The following is a 20,681-nucleotide window of genomic DNA, read 5'->3' on the forward strand; positions in this document are numbered from 1 at the left end:
TTCTCCAAGGAAGATGCAGGTGCCCCTTTTCTTGGCAGTGAGGAGGTCAAGTGCATCTGTTCTGGAGGGCAACTCCTGCCAGGAAACTTTTTTTTGGGGGGGGGGGGGCTCTGCAGGGACACTAGCCTATGTCTCCTATGCCTGTCCCTATCCCTGTGGCTATTCCTGCCCCTAGGAGGATGGGTAGTAACACCTCTCATTTAGCCTGGGCCTCAGGGCTGAAGGTTAATCCAAGCACCAATTTTTATCCTGAGAATCATTTAATCTCTTTTTCCTGAAGCTTGAGGCATACTTTAGTACAAACACTTCCCCAAAATGGCATTGGCAACCTCCTTACTGGCAGGCAAACCAGCAGACCTAAAGAGGTTATACCACATTTAAGCTTTTAACTTCCCTCCCCCGCCCAGATTCTTCCACTGAAAGTGCCCTGCTCTTACAAATGGGGCCCAGATTAGAGGCAATCAATGCTAACAAAACATCCTATCCGTAAGAGGAAGGTGAGTGTGAACAGGAACCTCTTGCTATTTCCCCAGCTTTCTGGGGCAACTTCTGCCAATACCATGGCAAGGAGTAAGGACAGTCTATTTTATCAGACCGGCAATTTCTCAAGCTTCTGCCGTGCGTAGACCAGTCAGCTTCCGGGGTGTGGCTGGAACAGGGCTAAAGATCGGACTTGGGTCAGTCTTCCAAGTCTGGGGCTCCTCAGGACTGGCCCTCTTGACTCTGGAGCGGTGGACCCATGGAGTGACCTGTGACCTTGAGGGCAGTAGGGGTGGCCAGAATAATGGTATGAAGCCCAGTCCACTGTGGTTTGAGAGGGCCTTTTTTCCAGTCTTTGACCTAGACCGAGTTCCCTGGTGAGAAGTGGTGGACAGGGGATCCTAAAGAGACTGATGCCCTCTCTATGGTATTGTTGTAACTCATTTAGGGTGGCCCCTAAACCTTGAAGTTGTTCTCTTATTTCCTTTCTGGGAAGCTCCCTAGACATGGAGGAGGCCTCCCATATATTAGTTCAAAAGGAGAGAAACCTTGAGTTCCTGGTGTGCAATGGACATTCCCTTCCTCAGAAGGTAGGAAAGCTGCGGGGTTCAGTGTCCGCACTGTTTTTAAAAGTGACCCGTGGATTCTTGCAGAGAAGCCCCTGGTATTGTGCTAGCCAAGAGTTGGAGGCATGAGAGACGCAACACCATGGGGAACCTTAACATTTATTTTTTGTCCCAAGAGGTGACCTCTTGTCCCAGGAGGTGAGTTTATCTACCTCCTTAATGAGCAGAACTGTGGCCAAACTCTGATTGTGCCCTAAGGCATGGTGGCCATCCTGCTGCTACTGGCCTCTTTTGGCCATTGCCAAGGGCCAACGTCTGTGTGAGAACCCCGAGGGTGACTTTCTCAAGCCCGAAGAGATTAAAAGGCTTTTCTATATCCCGCAGGCCAAGGGCTGACACCTGCCCCAAGGTCGCCTTTATCTCTAGGAAGGTGGCTTTGGCCTCTTCAGTCCAGACAGGGTGTTCTCATTCTGGCCCTACCAAGAGATCATAGAGGGGTCTTGCTATTGCTGAGAATCTGGGAATACAGATTTGGCAGAATCCCACAACCCCCAGGAATTCTCATAGCCCCCTCTTAGTTTGGGGCTGGAGTAGGGAGGTGATGACCTTCTTTCTCTCTGGCCCTAGTGCTCTCTTTCCATGAGACCTGATACCCTGAGTCTGACAGGAGGTGGAGGAGGGCTCTTGTGCCCTCTGTGCAATTCTCCCAGGTATTGTTGGCGAGGAAGAGGTCATTCACATACTGGAGAAGGGTGCAGTGTGTGGTCTCCCTTGGAAAGCTGGCGAGGTCTCCGGCCAGTGCCTCCCAAAAGGGGGTAGGTGAGTTTTTAAACCCCTGTGGGAAGCACGTCTGAGTCAGTTGCATCTGTCGCCCTGTGTCTGGTTCTGTCCATTCAAAGGCAAACAAGGGTTGGCTCTGGGGGGCAAGTGGAGGCAGAAGAAGGCATCCTTTAAATCTAGGCAGGTAAACCATCTGGCAGAGCCTGGGATCTGGTTGAGGAGGGTGTATGGGTTCGGGACCACTTGGTGCAAGGAGACAGTCACTTTGTTGATAGCTCTGAGGTCTTGAACTGGTTGGTACCCTCCTCCCGGCTTCTTGACTGGCAAGAACAGGGTATTCCAGGGTGATTGGCATTCAACCAGAATGCTGGCTTTCTTGGATGCCCACCCTTGCCTCTTGTGGGAGGGGGTATTGCCACTGTCTCTGCGGTTGAGCCCCTGGGATTAACTCTACAATGATGGGAGCCCGGTTGTGGGCAAGTCAGGGGGGTTATCCTTGACCCATACAGTGGGGAAGGCAGTCCTGAATTTGGGCAGGCCGCTTGGTTGGGCCTGGGCACAGGATAGCCTCTATTTGGATCCAATGGGAGGCTGGTGCATCCTGTTGGCTCAAAGGTTATTTGGGCCACCAGCTTTGAGAGTATATCCCAGCTGAGGAGAGGGATAGGGCACTCAGGTAGGTAGAGGAATTCATGCCATACCGTGTGGCCCCCAAATTCACATAAAAGTCATAGTTTGGGCCTCTACTTTTATTTTGACTGTGGGCTCGTGGGGGCCAAGAAGTGAGCCTGGTCCCACTCAATCTGAAGCTATTCCTGCTAGGCCTATGAGCTCTTTTTTGCATGGTTCTTGTGTGTATAGGCTGGGTTTCTGGGACTTTCCCCCGTTGGGACATTCATTCTTTTAATGTCCTTTCTCCTTGCAGTAGGAACATTGATCCCTTGCTAAGGAAGTTTTGGGTCTCCCCCGCTTTTGGTGGCTGGACCTTCCCAGTCCTTTTGTCAAGGTGTCATGGCTCTCTTGTGCCTCAGGGTCAAACTGGGTGTAAGCCTCGCAGACCTCTCATAATAGTCCCTGAGGGATTCCCCTTGCGATTAGGCATATTCATAGGCTTCACAGGCCCTGTTCCGATCCCCCCAGAGGAGTCTCTTGGTACCAGTGGCTGTGGACCAGCATCTGGAGAGTGCCTGTGCCTGGCTGAGGGCACAATTTGGCCACTGGTCTGGAGGAGAGAGGATCTGCCAAGTCCGGAGGTGGTGGGGCGACCAAAGGTGGTGGAGTATCGGGAAATGGGGGGTTAGGTGCTGATGGTCTCGGGGGAGCATATGGCAGGAGCAAGATTGGTTCTTCCTCTGGATCAACGGCAAGAATTTGTGGAGGTTGGGACTTCTGTTTACCTTCTCTGGGCCACTTTGTCGAGGCGACTAAGACCCTAGCCTGTCCCTGTTTGTTGCAGGTAAATAGCACCCAAGGGGGAAGGGTTTGGGCAGTCTCTAAGCAGGAGTCGACATACGGGAACTGATCAGGGTAACCTGGGTCTGTGGTGTAACATGCCAGACGCGACAGATTGTTGGGACATCTAAGGTTCCCTCTGAGGGCCGTCCTACACCAAAAGTGGGCCATTCTAGCTCACATAGGGTCCTTAACTTGCCAGGGGTTATCTTAATTCCACAGTCTCCTGAAAACCTCTTCTTTGCTCTGTCCAACCCCATGATGTTCCTGTGAGGCAGAGTCGCAAAGACAGAGGAGTAGGGGTGCCCCCTCTAATGAGGAGACTAGTCAGATGCCTGTCTGGCGGTGTCCTGAAGGAACTTAGGTGACACTTAGCTGTAGTGGTCTCAGCTCTGTGACTTATGATCGGAAACTATTCCAATGCCGCCATAGACTGTATGCCATTCACTCAGACTCAATGGGCTTTTGGGGGACCTTAAGGACTTTAAGGGTGCCCTCTCATGGAGCCACAGAATTGAATTCGGTAGGCAAGCCAGACTGAGTCATACATTCACACTCACATACACACCAGAGGTTATTACATTCCCTCCCACAGAATTTCTACCTGTGAGATCACTGAGGTCTCCAGGGCATGACCAGGTCCCCCTTCCACCCCTTTGGGTGGGCTGGACTGATGGGGCCCCATACCAGGATTCCTGCCTGTGAGACCACTGAGGTCTTTGGGGAGTAATCGGGTCCCCCTTCCACCACTATGGGTGGGCTGGACAGGACAGAATTGGGGCCCCAGGCCTTACTGGTATCCAATGGCAGGTCCAGTTCCTCACCTGCCAATACTCCTTGAGTCCGGTGGGAAAGGCAGAGTGGGGCCTGAGGCAACCGAGTGGGAGACTGCCGAATATCAGGCAGGGCACACCTTCCCCTTTGCGATTCCTCCTATCATCACTGCTTCACCATTTTCCCAGACCGGTGGCAACAATGGGCCTGTGCAGTTGGGTTTCCTGGTCAGGGAACCAAATGTTATGGAACCTGGCCTGGATCACCCAGTGGAAGAACCAAGTGGTACTCGGAGATCTTGGAAGGAAGGAGGTTTATTTCACACCAGTGGGCTCAGAGGAGATCACTCTCCAGAGCTCTGAGTCCTGAGCATAAGCATGGGGGACAATTTATAGTCTGTTACTTCCTCATTAGTAGTAATTTGGCATACGTGGCAAGCAGGGCAGGAAGAACCCAGAAGGGGAGTCTTTGGGCAGGGACTGGAATTCCCCTATTACTCCTGTCAGCCACCTTATAACAGATTTTTCCCTATGACTATTACTATGTCTTCCAGTTACTAATACTTTCTTTGGCAGTTTCTATCTGCTGTTAATCCTAATGTGTATTTATTTTACCTAAGACATTACATTTCAGCTCTTAAAACCTGATTTTCTTAAAATGTCTTTCATTTATCTAGTTAACGTGCTCAATTTTTTCTCTCCCTCCTTGAACATAAGGAATATATAATATTTAGAATATATGTTTTAATGTCCTTGTCTACTAATTCTATCACTTGTATCTTTCTGAGTCTTTCTACTGATTAATGTCTTTATTATTAATGTTATTTACTTGTTTCTTCGCATGTCTAGTAATTTTAATGGATGTCAGACATTGTGAATTTTAATTAAGTGCTGGATAATTTGTATTTTCTATTACTATTCCTGAACTTTATTCTGGGATGAAGCTACTTTAATTATTTTGAGGCCTGCATTTAGTCTTTATTGGGCTGGATCAGAGCAGCCCTTAGTGTAGGGCGAATTTGGCCCTGTACTGAGGTTTTGTGAACACTCTACTGGGTGGGAACACAAACATTTCCCAGAGCAGAGAGCAGAGAGCAGAGAGCAGAGAATTATTCCCTCTGCTATTTTTTCTCTGATCTCAGGTAGTTTCATCATACACATGTGCTGATCAGTACTCAACTGAAAACTTAAGTGGGTTCCTCTGGAGATCTCTGAATTTCCTTCTCTGTGTAGTTATCTTTTCTGTGGTCCTCTGCCCTTGAACTTTAACTGTCTCAGCCTCTCTGGATTCCCAGTTCTGTCTCTTGAATTCCAAATTATACCTAGGCTTCCTGTGAATTCTTTCCCCTGTGTTATGGCCTGAAAACTTTTCAGGCAGGAAGCTAATGTAATTTTAAGGTTATGTTCATTTGCTTTCCCTCTCTTAGGAGTCACTATCTTGCATCATCTGGTACTCAAAGTCTGAAAACTGTTGTTTCATATATTTTTCAGTTTTTCATTTTTCAGTTGTTTCAGACTGAAGAGCAAATCTAGTCTCTGGTCATGAGGATTTTCAGCAGATGTATAAAAAAGTCCACATGGCAAGGAATTCAGGCTTCCTGCTAACAACCAGCACAAAATTGTCAGCAGTGTAACTGAGCCATGTTGGAAGCATATCTTCCAATCTTAGTCAAGTTTTCAGATAATTGCATCTCCACCTGATATCGGTACTGCAATCTTTTTGTTGTTGTTGTTAAAGGTTTTTTTTTTTTTCTTGGAAGATAATCTTTATGCCCAACATGGGGCTTGAACTCACAACCCTGAGATCAAGCATCACATACTCTACTGACTGAGCCAGCCAGGCATCCCTCTGCACTGCAATCTTATCAGAAACTCTTTGCCAGGATCACCTAGCTAAGCCACTTCCAATTTTTTGACCCATGGAAACTGTGAGATAATAAATGTTGATCATTATTTTAAGTTGCTATGCTTTGGAATCATTTGGTATGGAGCATTAGGTAAGTATTCATATTTGGGCACTCAGAAATGGAGTGCCATAACAAAACTTAAAAATGTGGGAATGGCTTTGGGACCTGGCAGTGGGCAGAAGCTGGGAGGGTTTTGAGAAGAGTGTAACTGATGAGGTGTCTGGATGGCTCAGTCGGTTAAGCATCTGACTCTCCGTTTCGGCTCAGGTCATGATCTCATGGTTTGTGCGTTTGAGTTCTGTGTGGAGCTCCATGCAGAATGCAGAGCCTGCTTGGGGATTCTCTCTCTCTCCCTCTCTCTGCTCCTTCCTCATTCATGCTCTTTCTCTCTCAAAATAAATAGACTTAGAATGAAAGAGAAGAGTGAAAGTGAAAGGCTAAGGTGTCTTGAAGAGACTGTTAGTAGAAGCCTAATGGCCTTTCAGAAGGCTGCTGCTGAGAGTTTAAAAGAAATTGGGGAAAATGTTTTTGGAAACTGGATAAAAAGGGGATCCTTGTAGTGGCAGCAGGTTTAGCAACATTTTCACCTGAAGTAATGTGGAAAGTAGAAAAGATATCTAATGAGACGGGTGATCTCGTTAAGGAGAGTTCCAGGCAAAGTGTTGAAGGTGCTTCCTTACAGTAAAATGAGAGAAAGGAAGAGACAGAGGGAGGCACATACCTATCACAATCCAGGGACCTTGGAGGGGGGGGGGGGGCTGACCCTAGCCCCTGCCTGATTAGAGGGAGAAAGCAGTAGGGCTTCACACTGAACAGGTGCTTCCTTGTCTAGGAGTAGAATAGAGGTGTGGTAGTAAGTCTGTCATCATTTTGTAAATAGAATAGAGCCTGATATTCAGCTTTCCCTTAAAAGCTTCAGGAATATCAAAGCAAATATGTGTAAACATGAAGTGTGTCTATGTGTGTGTGTGTGTGTGTGTGTGTGTGTGTGTGTGTGTATGTGTGTTGAATAAAGACCATTTCTCAGTGACCTCATTAATTTAAGTTTGTGGTTTTCCAGGTTTTAATACAAGATTTGGAGTTTATGTAATTTTGTAAAGACACACATGAGTATATTCCCTGCTTACCTCCCCTCACCCACGTTGACAAAATGATTTTTCCTGGATGTAGTAGTATTTTGCTTATGAATAAACTAATTCTTGCAATATTTATGATGTTGCATTCCATCATATTCTTTGTATTGTATTTTTTCTTAAGTTTATTTATTTATTTTGAGAGACAGAGCACAAGCCAGAAGGGCAGAGAGAGAGAGAGAGAGAAAGAGAGAGAGAGAGAGAGAGAGAGAGAGAGAGAGAGAGAGAGAGAATCCCAAGCAGGGTCCCTGCTGATAGCACAAAGCCCAATGTGGGGCTTGAACCCATGAACTATGAGATCATGACCTGAGCCGAGATTAACAGTTGGATCCTCAACTGACTGAGCTACCCAGGCACCCTGTATTCTTTGTATTTGGAAAATATCTACAGCTGCAGGGTAGACTATGTCCTGGAGAACTTTATAAATGTCCTGGCTATTTATAGCGGCAAAGTTCAGATCATGGTCTTTAGTTCAAATATATTACTTTCTGGTTATTTATATAGGATGGAGACATTCAAAATATTCTTTCCCATCTGCTAACATAGCTGAGGTACTGAAGTTACCTGTGACAGTTTATAATAGTTCCATTTCGTGTTAATTGGGGCTCCAATTTAATGTGATCTTGGGATCACTGATTATTACAGGAGATGTAAGTACAAAACACCAACATAAGGTCTTTGTTTCTCTCTCTGTGCAGCTTCCCACTTCTGATATCCAAAAGAAATTTTCTCAGAACTTCTTTTCCCATTATATCCTATACACTAATCCTAAGTTATGTTTATCACATATACTCACAAGAAATTAAAAACAAACTACCATAGACTAGAGTGTTGTGTCTCCCTTATCAAAGGGGAGAGTCTTCATTTCTAAGCTAGAATAAGTGGAGGACCTCTACTTTTTCTTTGAGCTCACATAAAAAAGCTGAAACAAGTGGGCCATTGACCTCATTGTGACATTAAATGAGTGAGGTTCCTGCCAGCTCAGACTTGCCTGTGAGCTCTGTCTCTGTAATTGCTTTTTGTAGGTCAGGTGTTGAAAATTGTTCACACCAAGGTTAATACATGAAAATAATTCCTGAATAAAAGAATTCAAGTAAGCAGATTAATATGCACCTTGATTTTTATTCAGGCCATTGGTGTCTTGGAAATCAATGTAGAAATTATGCAAGAAGAAATTACTCCCCAGCAGGTACTTTGTGAAAAGGTTGTGCCATATCAAATGGCATTGGTAATAGATACTGCATAAATTTAAGATGAAATTGAGGCTTAGGTCTCGCTGGGAGATGGAAATGCCTGGATGACAGAATGATAAGTGACTGTATTAAGCATTTTAAATACTTCATTTTTACCAAGTGCAGAAAGCTAGACAATCATGTCTCGTCAACTGCAACTGGCTGCCATTGATGCCATTATTTGCTGTTGCTGATTTCACATGAAAGATAAGTAAGTTTCCAGTAAGCATCCATTCTGATAAATAAAAGCATAGATGAGCAGCAAATCCGAATGGAAAAAGTGATAAATAAGTAGGAAAACCATGCCTACTCCTGCTAATAACTGGAATCTCTAGTCAAAGTTGTGGTTCCTTTGTATGTACTACTTAATTTGGAATTTTGATAAAATACTGTACTCTCATAATTGCTATTGCTAAAAATAATGTTTGAATGTATATATTATTGAAACACGAATATACTCTTAAATATAGGTCTGTTATAGGCTGAACTGTGTCCCTCAAAATTAATGTCTTAAAGTCCTAACCCCTAGTTCTTCAGAATGGGACTATATTTGAATACAGGACCTTTAAAATGGTGAAATGAGCTCATTAGGGTGGGGCCTAATCCAATACAACTGGTATCCTTATTAAGAAGAGGAGATTAGGACACAGACATGCACAGAGGAATGATGTGAAGTTATAAGGAAAAGATGTCCATCTGCAAGCCAAGGAAAGAGGTGTCAGAAGAAACAACCTTGCTAATTTCCTGATCTTGAACATCTGGATTCCAGAAGTGTGTGGAAATAAATTTCTATTTTTTAAGCCACAGAGTTTGTGGTACTTGCTATGGTAGCCCTACCAAATTAATATAAGATCTCAAAGGGCTGCTTTGAGAAAGAATGGGAGAGTCTAGCACAACTGATAATTATTGTCTCTAGAGAGGTATATCTTTTGTTTTTTGTAGGGGGTTGGCTCTCTGAGAACACAGTTCTCCAGTATTAGTCAACAATGTACATGATCTGTCATTCCCCTTATTCAGAAAATTCTTGGGCAAAAATAAGAAAGATGAACATGTAGTAAAACTGAAGAATGTTCATGATATGTATCATAAGCATAAAGAAAAAAATTACGGAACAATAGTATGATTCCATTTATATGTAAATCCAGATTCCTGCTAGTGCCTTATGTATATACAATGGAAAAGTATTCTCAATTAAACATGGAGTGATAATGTTGAAGAGGAAGAGCTCATCTGCTGAAAAAAGTCAAATATGTACTTCTGAAGTTAAAGTTGTTTTGAAAAGAAAATTGTTGAATTTACTTGTTTTGAACCGGTCTTTAGGGAATTTAAAGAGCTATTTTAAAAACGGCTTATTAAAATTAGAAATTTATGCTGGAGCTTGGCAGACACTTTTACTGTGGTAGAGATGTTATAAAAGTTTGTTTAATTCCTTTTTGTTGATATTGTTGATCTTAATATGTTTCAACATTGAAAAAATCTGGTGTTAACCAAGCTTATATTTGGTATCTTCTTTAACTGAGTATTTATTATGGGGTGGGCACTGTAACACAGCAGAGAATAAGACAGACAAGGCCCTAACATTTTATATTCTAGGGGTAGTATTGGTAGTGAAATATGTAATAATCAATACATAAACATGATCTGTCATGATATCTATGCTCAGAATCCCTGAGCATAGGGATTGGTGTAGGAGTCACCTACACATTTGGTGTAGGAGTCACCAAAAAGGAGTGGCATTTTCTACACTCAGGCATTAGCAGGATGTTGGATTTATGAGGGTTTCCAAATTGGTATTAGGTAAGTTATTTACCTTCTACCTCAAAGTCTCTTTCTGGGAACAATTAATTTCCATTTAATTAGTCTTAAGATGGACTATCATTGGGGCCTTTAATTCTTTAATTTGTAGTCTGGCAGTGGAGACTTAGGGTCTATATTAAATGATAGTCTACAGACCACAGGGATTTAATTTTTCAATTGTTAGATTTTATTTTATCTTTAATAATAATCACAATCAGGAGATTTTCTTTTTTTAATTAATTAATTAATTTTTGAGACAGAGAGCACATGTGAGTGGGGGAAGAGCATGGAAAGAGGGAGAGAGAATCCTAAGCAGGCTCCACACCTAGCACGGAACCCCATCTCATGACCATAAGATCATGGCCTAAGCTAAAATCAATAGTCAGGCATCTAACCGAATGAGCCACCCAGGTGCCCCCAATCAGGAGGTTTTCTTAAAAGTGTGTCCATGTCTAGTGGAAAGTAATGGACAGCTAAGAGTTGAATAGTTAAAATTATGGGGACTATTTTTAGAACAAAAATCATAAAATTAGTTATAGTTCTCTCATTACATTTTCACAAAGCACATATTCATGAGTGCCTCATGAAATAACAGCAAAAATGATAACATTAGGAACTGGAATTTATTGAGTAATTTACACTATTTCTAAGCGCTTCTGTATATCAGTTGAATCTTCACAACCCACCATAGGAGGCAGGCCCCTTTATCAGTCCTATTTCACAGATAAGTGAAGAGAGGCCCAGAGAGATTAAGTAACTTTCTCTACTAAGAAATTTACTTAATGACACATCTTGTGTTATCTCCTCAGTTTATCGATTTTAGGTGACCAACCATCCCAGTTTGCCTGGGACAGTTCTGGTTTTATCGCTGAAAGTCCTGCATCCTGGGAAAACCCTCAGTCTCAGGCAAACCAAGATGTCCCTCGAATTGGTCACTTGAAAGTTTCCAGTAATTATTTCAATGTTTTCAGTAATTATTTAAATTTAAATTATTTAATTATGTCTAACCTTTTATCTTTCTTCCAATTTATTACAGTGACCCTTTGTTTATAACAAATGCCAACTCTGGCATAAAATGTTTAAGAGGGAATATCCCAAAGATACTACTTTGAGGCCTGGGGACATTGGGATGTCCCCAGGCAAGGTGAATCAGTGTTAAGCAGTGTGATGAAGGAAATGGGCCCAAGGCCAGAGTGCACAGTGGTGGTTCATTTCTGCTGCTTTAAGTAAACCTGACTAGAAATATATTTTAGATTCTCAACTAAGAGTAAATCCATACAGTCTCAAACATGGCAGGATTGCATTGATGCTGCAAGTTTAAACCTGAAATGTGGAATACGTTACAATTATTAGACAACATATCAGTAATGGAGTGGCAGGTTCAGTGTTGGGCTCCTAAATCCTATTACAATTTAACTCGTAATCAATTCTTAACATCTTTGTTCCTTTACTTATTCGTTTGTTAAATGAGCAAAACTGTCATATTTTTACTGTCATTATTTTTACAGTCATAGTGTAAACTGCAATCTTTGAGTTGGGCATAATTTCTATTTTTTGTGTTAATTGTGGAATCATCCTCACTCTTATTCATCTATTTATTAGTTCAGTTACTTATCCAACCCACAAGTACTTACTGAATGCCTAAACCTGCCCCCAGTTTAGAGTTAAGGAAGTCAATTTCTAGCAAGGCAAAAAAAGCTAAGAAAATTTCATGTTCTCTCTCCAAGCTATATTCTCATTGTAATGGAAGTCTTTTTTTTTTTTTTTTAATTTTTTTTTTTCAACGTTTATTTTTATTTTTGGGACAGAGAGAGACAGAGCATGAACGGGGGAGGGGCAGAGAGAGAGGGAGACACAGAATCGGAAACAGGCTCCAGGCCCTGAGCCATCAGCCCAGAGCCCGACGAGGGGCTCGAACTCACGGACCGAGAGATCGTGACCTGGCTGAAGTCGGACGCTTAACCGACTGCGCCACCCAGGCGCCCCTGTAATGGAAGTCTTAAACCAAAGGAGTGTGTATGTAAGAATGCAATTAAAAAAACAAAAATTTATTTATTTTTGAGAGAGAGAGACAGACAGAGCATGAGCAGGGGAGGGATTGAAAGAGAGGGAGACACAGAATCCAAAGCAGGCTCCAGGTTCTGAGCTGTCTGCACAGAGCCTGATGTGGGTGTTGAACCCACAGACCGTGAGATCATGACCTGAGACTAAGTCGTACGCTTAACCGACTGAGCCACCTGGGTGCCCCAGAATGCAATTTTGAATATGCACTGATCGAGTGGATATCCTTCTCCACTCAAGAAATTTATGAAGATGAGTATTCTCTAGTGAGGCTGGAATCAAAGAGGTCTTGTTTGTTGTGCAATGTTATAATCTAATGTCTTTCAGTTACTCAACAATTATTTATTGAGCAATTTCTGTAGATAAGGAACTGTGTTAGTTCTGAAAGGAGTACAAAATTGGATGATATTCTGTCCCTTCCCTCAAGTAGGTTATATTTTAATACGGAAAATGATACATTTACATGGGTGACCATCTATAAAGCAGTATGTAACAACCTCTATATCAAGGAATCTCGTGGGAAGAAGTCACAACCATCAAATGACTGGGAATATTGTGGAGGAACTTAAAGGCTGGACAAAGGATTTTAAATTTTATTTGATAGGTGGTAAGAATTCATCAAAGGTTTTTAAACAGGATTAATGGAGTCCAAGCAGAATTGGGCAGCACTAAATTACTTTTCATACCACACTGATAGGCATATTTATTTGTTATTGTGTGTCTTTCTTCTTTACTATGTAAGTTCCAGAAAAGTAGGGACTTTGTTTTATTTTAGTGCTGTTATTTCCAGCACTCCAAAAAAAATGTCTGGTATCTAGTAAGTTCTCAAATATTTGTTAGCTGTTGAATGGATTAGTTCAGAGGTTATCAAATCTCTTGGTTCATGGAGCTCTTTGTGCCTCAGAAATTTTTATGGCACCTCTAGGCAAAAAACAAAAACAAAAAACCCCAAAAAACAAACTATTCCATTGATCTTCAAACAGTACTTAAAAAAAGTCAGCTTTACAAAGATAGGACATCAATGAAAGGAATGTAGAGTGAGTTAATGGTGAACCTGATCTACTTTGGGCTAACAGTTAAGATGGTATCTGACAGGTGTCAGGATATGTTTCACTTGAAAATTTCAAATATCTTACAGGGGCCCTGTTAGTTTCTTAAAGTGCCCTGGGGTGCCTTGGCACACAGTTTGAGATAAAAAGAATTATGTTAGGTCCCTATTTCTTCATTGTTCTTCTACAGGACATATTGCTATGTTCCTACCAAATTTACTATTTTTAGCCAGATTTTACTTTATCCAGCTGCTCTAATTGTGTGGCTTCAAGCCATTGCATAGAGCACAAAGGTGACACTGATTTTCATGGTAAGAATGCCAGCATAAATGCACAATTTATCAAGATAACCATTCCAATATCATTAAATCAACATTTTAAATTTGATCCATGTTAGGAATATATCCATATATTACATGGAATATATTCCTGAGATTATCCAAAAAAGACAAATACTCAAATAAAAGTTATGAAACCTGCATATTACCATATTTATCTTCAATAAAAGTGTAAGTGTAATTGTCAGTCCTAGCCATTGATTTAAAAACTTTTGGAGATAAGTATACAGCTAAATTAAATATACGCATCAATTATAAGTCCAATTCTGATTCCAACAACATTATAAGGTGAATAAAAGTACACCACAGAATTAAGAATATATTGGATATCCTCTTTCTTAGAAAGTCAAAATGCAAATTAGCATATTCAAAGCTTTGTGAAGCCTTACATTTTACACTTGATCTTAGCCAAAAGGCCGAGAAGCGATGTGAAGCCTCACATTTTAAAAAGCTTATTTATTTTTGCTTTACTCTGAGTTATTCAAAATTACTTGACCACAAATACCTTTTTTCATGTATTACCTACTCATTCATTGTGACTCCAGTGATCAAGAAATTCTGCCTTAACATTTGGCTTGTTGTTTACAAACAGACCCCCAATATTTGATCCAAAGGTATTTGAAAGAATGCTTTTAGGAATACCTTGAATTTTTTTTTTCTATCTGATTTCCCACTAGGTGGTAGTGTTACAACATCAAAATCCTTCACAATAATGGCCTAACATTTCCAATTCAGTTCCACAAGCATTTGTTGAATGCCTGCTATGTGTAAGATACTAGTGATATATAGGTTAGTGACTTGGCTGAAGCAAGAATCCAGCCTTCTTCCCTCTCAGGTGAAAGTTCTTTCCATTATACACAGCATATGCACTTAAGGAAGCAAATGCCTAGTTTTCTCAACCAAGAGTCTTTCAGACACTGTATTATTTAAAAACCTCTAAACATTTTTTTCTAAGGAGTTCATACAAGAAGGCAAATCTCTTATAAGAATGCAAAAACAGCATCATAAAAGATCCATGAAACCTTATGAGACTTTTTCATGAGTTTCTAGTCCTTAGGAAGGTGAGAGATAGAGTCTATTCTAGAAACATTTCAGCTTAGGAACAACTTACAGAGCATATCTGAAGCAGTTGGAACACATATGATTCACATACATACTGTATAGGTCATAGTTGTACTGTATATGTATACATACTGTATATGTTATCCAGGTCTGTCGCCTGGATATCTGTCTTATGTTATTGAAGCTGCTTGACAGGCTGGTATAATACTGCAACAAGAACAGACCTTAAAGATTAGCTCAGTTGAGACCTTTATTTTGAGACCTTTACTTTATAAATGAAGCATCTGAGATTCAGGGAAAATAAGTCATTTGTCAGGATCACAGGAATCTTTCTAGTACACACATGAGTGGAATAAAATCTAAGCAGATCTGTCTTTAGATCATTATTCTTGCTCTCATCATTTCCAGGATCACTGATATGTATCTTTCTCCCCGAGGTAAAACCTGATTTGAGGACTGGTACCTTCTGAGGGTCCTGCCTGTCGGAACCTGCTGCTATCATGCTTGCTGTATTATGAGAGATTGAGAGAGAGAGAGAGAGGAGGTGCAGAGAGAGAGGGAGAGCGACAATCCCAAGCAGGCTGCACACAGTCAGCACAAGGACCTAATGCAGGGCTCAATCCCATGAATGGTGAGATCATAATCTGAGTCAAAATCAAGAGTCAGACTCTTAACCAATTGAGCCGCCCAGGCGCCCCCAGAATTTACTTTTGTATGAAGTTACTTTCCTAATACCATTTATTGACTTATCTATCCTTTTCCCACTGGTTTAAGATGCCACATTTGTTATTTTTATATAGTTGCATAATAGAATAGTAATATAATTCATAATTGTATATATAATACAATAAAAAGATAGTAAAATATGTAATAGACTACATCTAAATATACTATGTATAATAAACTATGTAAAACATGTTTGTGTATATAATATATAAGGTAATATGTATATTTGTTTCTATAATTTTATTATATTTTATAGATTTGTCTACTTTTCAGATTTTTATTGTGGAAAATATAGAATATATTACTTTTTTCTTTGGAACAAATGGGGAAGCAATTTAATAAATACTGTCAATATTGAATATGGAGATGGTTAGGCAAGTGAACAATATACGCAGCCCCAATAGTATATGAATTGGCAGACTTATGAGGAAGTTTTATTGCTGCTGAAACTTGAGGATTATGGGAGATGACCACAGAATATGTGGTGGCAAAATTCCTCAGCTGAGTAGGGGTTTGCACATTTTCCTCATCTACTCTTACAGATATCTCCAGTAGGTCTTGCTTATGTTTGAAAAACATAGTGATTGAGAATTACTGCCAAGAACACAGTGTTTTCTTTCTTAGAGACATAACCAACCATTAAATATTTAAGGCCAGTTGGAGGCAGAATCAGAATAATTTTGAGGAGCAAAATTATTGTTTTCTCATTCTCATGTTAATGAAATAGAAAAAAAAATGTGAAGGATGGATAATAGTAAATTGTGTGAAATTATTATGAGGATTGAATGAGATATCAGCCCAAATTAGATGACTAATGATATTATCTTTCCTAAGAGAAGTTCTATGAAATCCTTGTAGGCAACAGAGACTTCGGTAAGAATAAAAGAAAAAATGAATTTCTTGAATATGGAGTTGAGCAGTTTTCTTTCTGTTTGATGAAATAGCAACTAAGTGGATTAAAAAATGCATATTAGAGTTAAATTTTTCAAAATATTGAATGTTCTTTTTTTCTCTAATACCAACAAGATATATGTGCCTATAAAATATGTGCCTAAATATTGCACTTCATATAAGAATTCATGTGCTTTGACCATAATGGTGGAGTGACCTTGTTTTGTTTTGGATTTTGGAGGAGGAAGGGTCTCCTATACCTTTGTTAATTAGTTCTGTAGTTAGGTCAAATGTAAAGTTCTTTAGTTTGGAAGAATACTGTAGAGCTCTAGCAGTTCTCTTGTTAATGAGAAAATTATCAATAGGTTAATGCAGGGCATATTTGATCTATGTGGTTGAGGGGGAATTATCAAAGGTCTTATGTCTCTAGGTTGAAACCCCGAGGTTGGAAACCTAGTGCCAAGGGTTTTGTACATCCCTGGTTTTGTAATTCAAAGGCCACAACTCTGGCAGCTAAGAAATCAACCTGGAGGAGCCGTTTTTTTCAAGGACCTAGGAACTGAGTGGCATCACAGACACGGGACATAAAACTATCCTCATGGATTGTTTTATTCGAAACTCAAGAATAGAACACATAGATAGGAAGAAATTAAAAATCCTTGTTTGGTAATGACTTTCTCTCCATGCTCTTTGCCATGTAGGGCAACTTTGTAGGGCCCTCCCACTCTGACTTTGGGGCTGGGCTATGTTACTCGCTTTGTCCAATGGGATGTTGTAGGGTGACCAACTGCCCTTGATTGGCTGGAGCTGAGGGAGCTTCCTGCATGTGGGATAGACCAGGCAAACCAGGACAAGAGTTCGTCATTCTAAGATTTAGCAAAGTGATCAAGCAGAGGCTGGAAAGGAGCCTTCACTTGCTGCTCTTGCTTTATCTTAAGGAGGATGCTCAGCTTAGACTGCTGGATGATGAGAGACACCTGGAGCAGGACCGAGTTCTTTCATATCTCCCTGCAGAGTCCTACATCAACTGATCCTTAGTGGATTACGCACCCATGCATGAACTCAGCCAGGTCAGCAGAAATCCATAGACTTGTGAGCTAAATAAATGTCTGTTGCTGAATGCTACTGTGGTTGTATACAATGCAACATTTTGCGCAATAGATAAATGATACATCTACTTAGATATATTTAATATATATGTTATTTAGATTTATTGACAAATTAGGGAACAAAGAGCAGAACATCCTGTATCTGTAAGATCTGACCATTATATGTTTTTGTGTTTAAAATTGTTTTATAATTTAGATATTGTTGTCCTATGCCCAGATGATTGAATTGATGATTATTTTTCAGGATATGGCTGGAAGGTCAGAGATGTAACTTAGCAGAACTCAGTGCACAGAGATTTGGTAATCATTTCAGGTAAAGTCTTGTGCCCATTGCTTCCTGGCTGTTGGTGGTTTGGCATGAATTTCTCCATATTATTCTGGATGAGAAATCCTGGTCCCTCTCCTTCTCTACCTTCTCAGCTGCTTCTCTTCGTTATTTGAAGTCATGTTTCCATTTTCTGGGAATGCATCCATTTCAGTTTGTACGAGGACATCTGTTTGAAGAGCTATTTGCCATTGATTTCTGTGTACCTATAGCTCATGAAAACTGAATTTTATAGTTGGAATGAATTACATAAATAATCATCCTCTCACTGTTCTGATGAAGAAACTGAGATTTTCAGAAGATAGAGCTCTGAAAGCACTCAGCAAATCAATTGCAGAAGGAGGACTGGAACTTGAGAACATTGATTGCTGGTCTAGATGTGTTTTAACCACCCAAGGAACATCTCCTCAGGGACACTGGAGCCTCTTTCCACTCTGCCCTCTACTATAGAGGACTTTGGCCTACACTTTCCTGTCCTCAGTAGGAAAGTCTGGTGTTGCCAACTGAGTGAGGTTAAACCTATTTGCATACGTAAGGACAGATACAAAACAAAAAAGAAAAAAACAAACTATTTTATTTTCCCTGGTGCAAAAAGGAATGGAGACTACCTCTGCTCCCCTCCCCCATGTCTCTTCTTTCAGAACATTTTCTTTAGAAAACTTGTAACTGTGCTTTTGGTGTGTATGTAAACCTTTTCAAAACCTAAATAAGCCTCTTTCCTGTATCACAACTCAGGAGTGTCTTCCCCAGGGACTGGGGAGCCATCTCTTTGAAATGTAATCATTAAGGAAAATAGTGTCCCTATATTCCAGTTTCTGTGGGAGGGTAGGAGAGATAAGAGATAATAAAGATAGGAGAAGTTATTTTCTTTTCTGGTTAAAGGCAATTCTCTAACAAGGATAGCCACCCCAATAACCAAGTGAATCTAGGATGTGTGACAAATGGTGCTCTCAAGTTTTCTTACTTGAAGACTAGTTATCATTCCATTTGAGAATACGTATGCAATGGGTTGAACATGGGTGAGATTTCTTTCTCTTTCCAATCTCTTAGTGGATTGCCTGTGATGTGCGTCACATTCTGGATCAATGCTTATTTATTAACAAAACCATCTTCTCTTTCTTCTACCTCTGTGGAGAAGTTATCTGAACTGATAGAAAATTTTGTTTTTAATTATATTTGCACAACGCATGATAAATAGTAGTGAGAGAGAGGGAGGGGATAGGAACAGAGGTTGCTTGGACTATGAAAAGAAGAGTTTTTAGGTGGCTTTGAAGAGAGAAATAGGCTCAAAGGCACTAAAGTGAGAGCATGGATGGGAGAGGAAAAAGAGAATTTTTAAGAAATATTATTAGTCACTCTGTGTATGCATTTCCCTTCAGAGTTCAAGAAATAGGAGTAAAGGACTTGGGTTTAAAAATTGAAATTACTGGGGCACCTGGGTGGCTCAGTTGGTTAAGTGTCTGACTCTTGGTTTCAGCTCAGGTCATTATCTCATGGTTCATGGGTTTGAGCCTGCACTGGTAGCTTGGAGCCTGCTTGGGATTCTCTGCCCCTACCCTGCTTGAGCTTTTTCTCTAGAATAAACAAATAAACATTAAGAAAAATTGAAGTTACTTTGGTATGCTGTTTTTTTTTTTAACCACAATATCACTTTGGGCCTAAACGAAAGAAGCCACAACCTTATAGAAATTCAAATGAAATGAAGATTTATGATTCTGAAATCTTATCTTCCCTCAGTTACATTTAGGCAGCACACACGCCTCAATCTATTTAGCATGTTGTTACTAGATATATCTTTCAAAAACACTTGAATAAGCATGTCAATAGAAAAGTGGGCAAAGAACATGAATAGGTAATTTAAAATTTCATTTTGTGACTTTATGTATAAAAAATGTTGCAATTCACTAGTAATTAAGGAAATGCAAGCTAAGATAACCATAATACAGCAATTTTTACTTGGCAAAGATATAAAATGACAATTTCCAATTTAAATAAAGGGATGTGAATAGGGGAATTCTCAGAAATTAAAGTACTGTAACTTTTTCAGTAATATGTACATTAAAATATGGTATTTTCTTTGACTCACAATTTATTTCTAAACTTGCCTCCAACAGAAATAATCTGACAATACTCTCCCATCATTGCTTTTAACATCAAAATCTGAAAACACTATAATAGCCAAGCAATAGATTTGATAAATTATGGTATATCCATATAAAGAAATACTATTTAACCATTAATATGATTTTTAATGCTCATTGTCTTGGAAAATGGTCTTAATACAAAGTCAAACCAAAAAAGCATATTTCATAATAGCATACACTGTATAATTCCATTTTGTCTAAAAGCATCTCAAAGGACATATATTAAAATATTACATTAATGTATAGAGATATACATAGATATGCATCTATGTATTTTTTGTTACTTGTTTTCTTTTGGTAAAAGCTTTATTGAGATACAATTCATATATCTGTGTTAATTTCAAACGTCTTTTGCTAGGTTTTTTTTTTTTTTTGCTAGGTTTAATCAGAGGAATTGTTGGGGAGGAAAAATTTTCCTTTACACCTCAAGCTTCTTCTGGTCGGTTTAGGAATTAAACTGACATGAGATAGATTAACAAGAGAAAATAAAAAAAATGTTTAATAATGTGTATATTGCCTATAGAAATGAGAGAGACCCAGGAAAACTGGTAACTCCCTGAAATGGTCCAAGCCATCACCTTTACTACCATCTTCAGCTACAGACAAAAGAAGATGTTGGGGATGGCGAGTTGGTTATGGGAGGTCACCAGGCAAAGCACAGTAAACAAGAGTAGGTTGCTATGCAGATTTATGCTGTGGTAAAAATCTAAATCTCAGTCATATAACAGAGAAGTTTATTTCCCTCTTGGATTTTATGTCCAACATGGGTCAGCAGTGGTCCTCTGCTCAATGGAGTGATTCAAGGACCCAGGATAATGGCGACTTCATTTTGATATCTGCTTCCAGGATGATGCAA

The 20,681-nt window shown here is 40.1% G+C and overlaps 1 pseudogene; it reads right to left on the bottom strand.

The window, feature by feature from the left end:
• Positions 1 to 13,833: 13,833 nt before the first annotated feature.
• LOC125171490 (uncharacterized) lies at positions 13,834 to 13,996 on the bottom strand (annotated as a pseudogene).
• Between the last annotated feature and the right edge of the window lie 6,685 nt (positions 13,997 to 20,681).

Source organism: Prionailurus viverrinus, chromosome B4 (assembly GCF_022837055.1).
Source record: "Prionailurus viverrinus isolate Anna chromosome B4, UM_Priviv_1.0, whole genome shotgun sequence".
NCBI classification, from domain to species: Eukaryota; Metazoa; Chordata; class Mammalia; order Carnivora; family Felidae; genus Prionailurus; species Prionailurus viverrinus.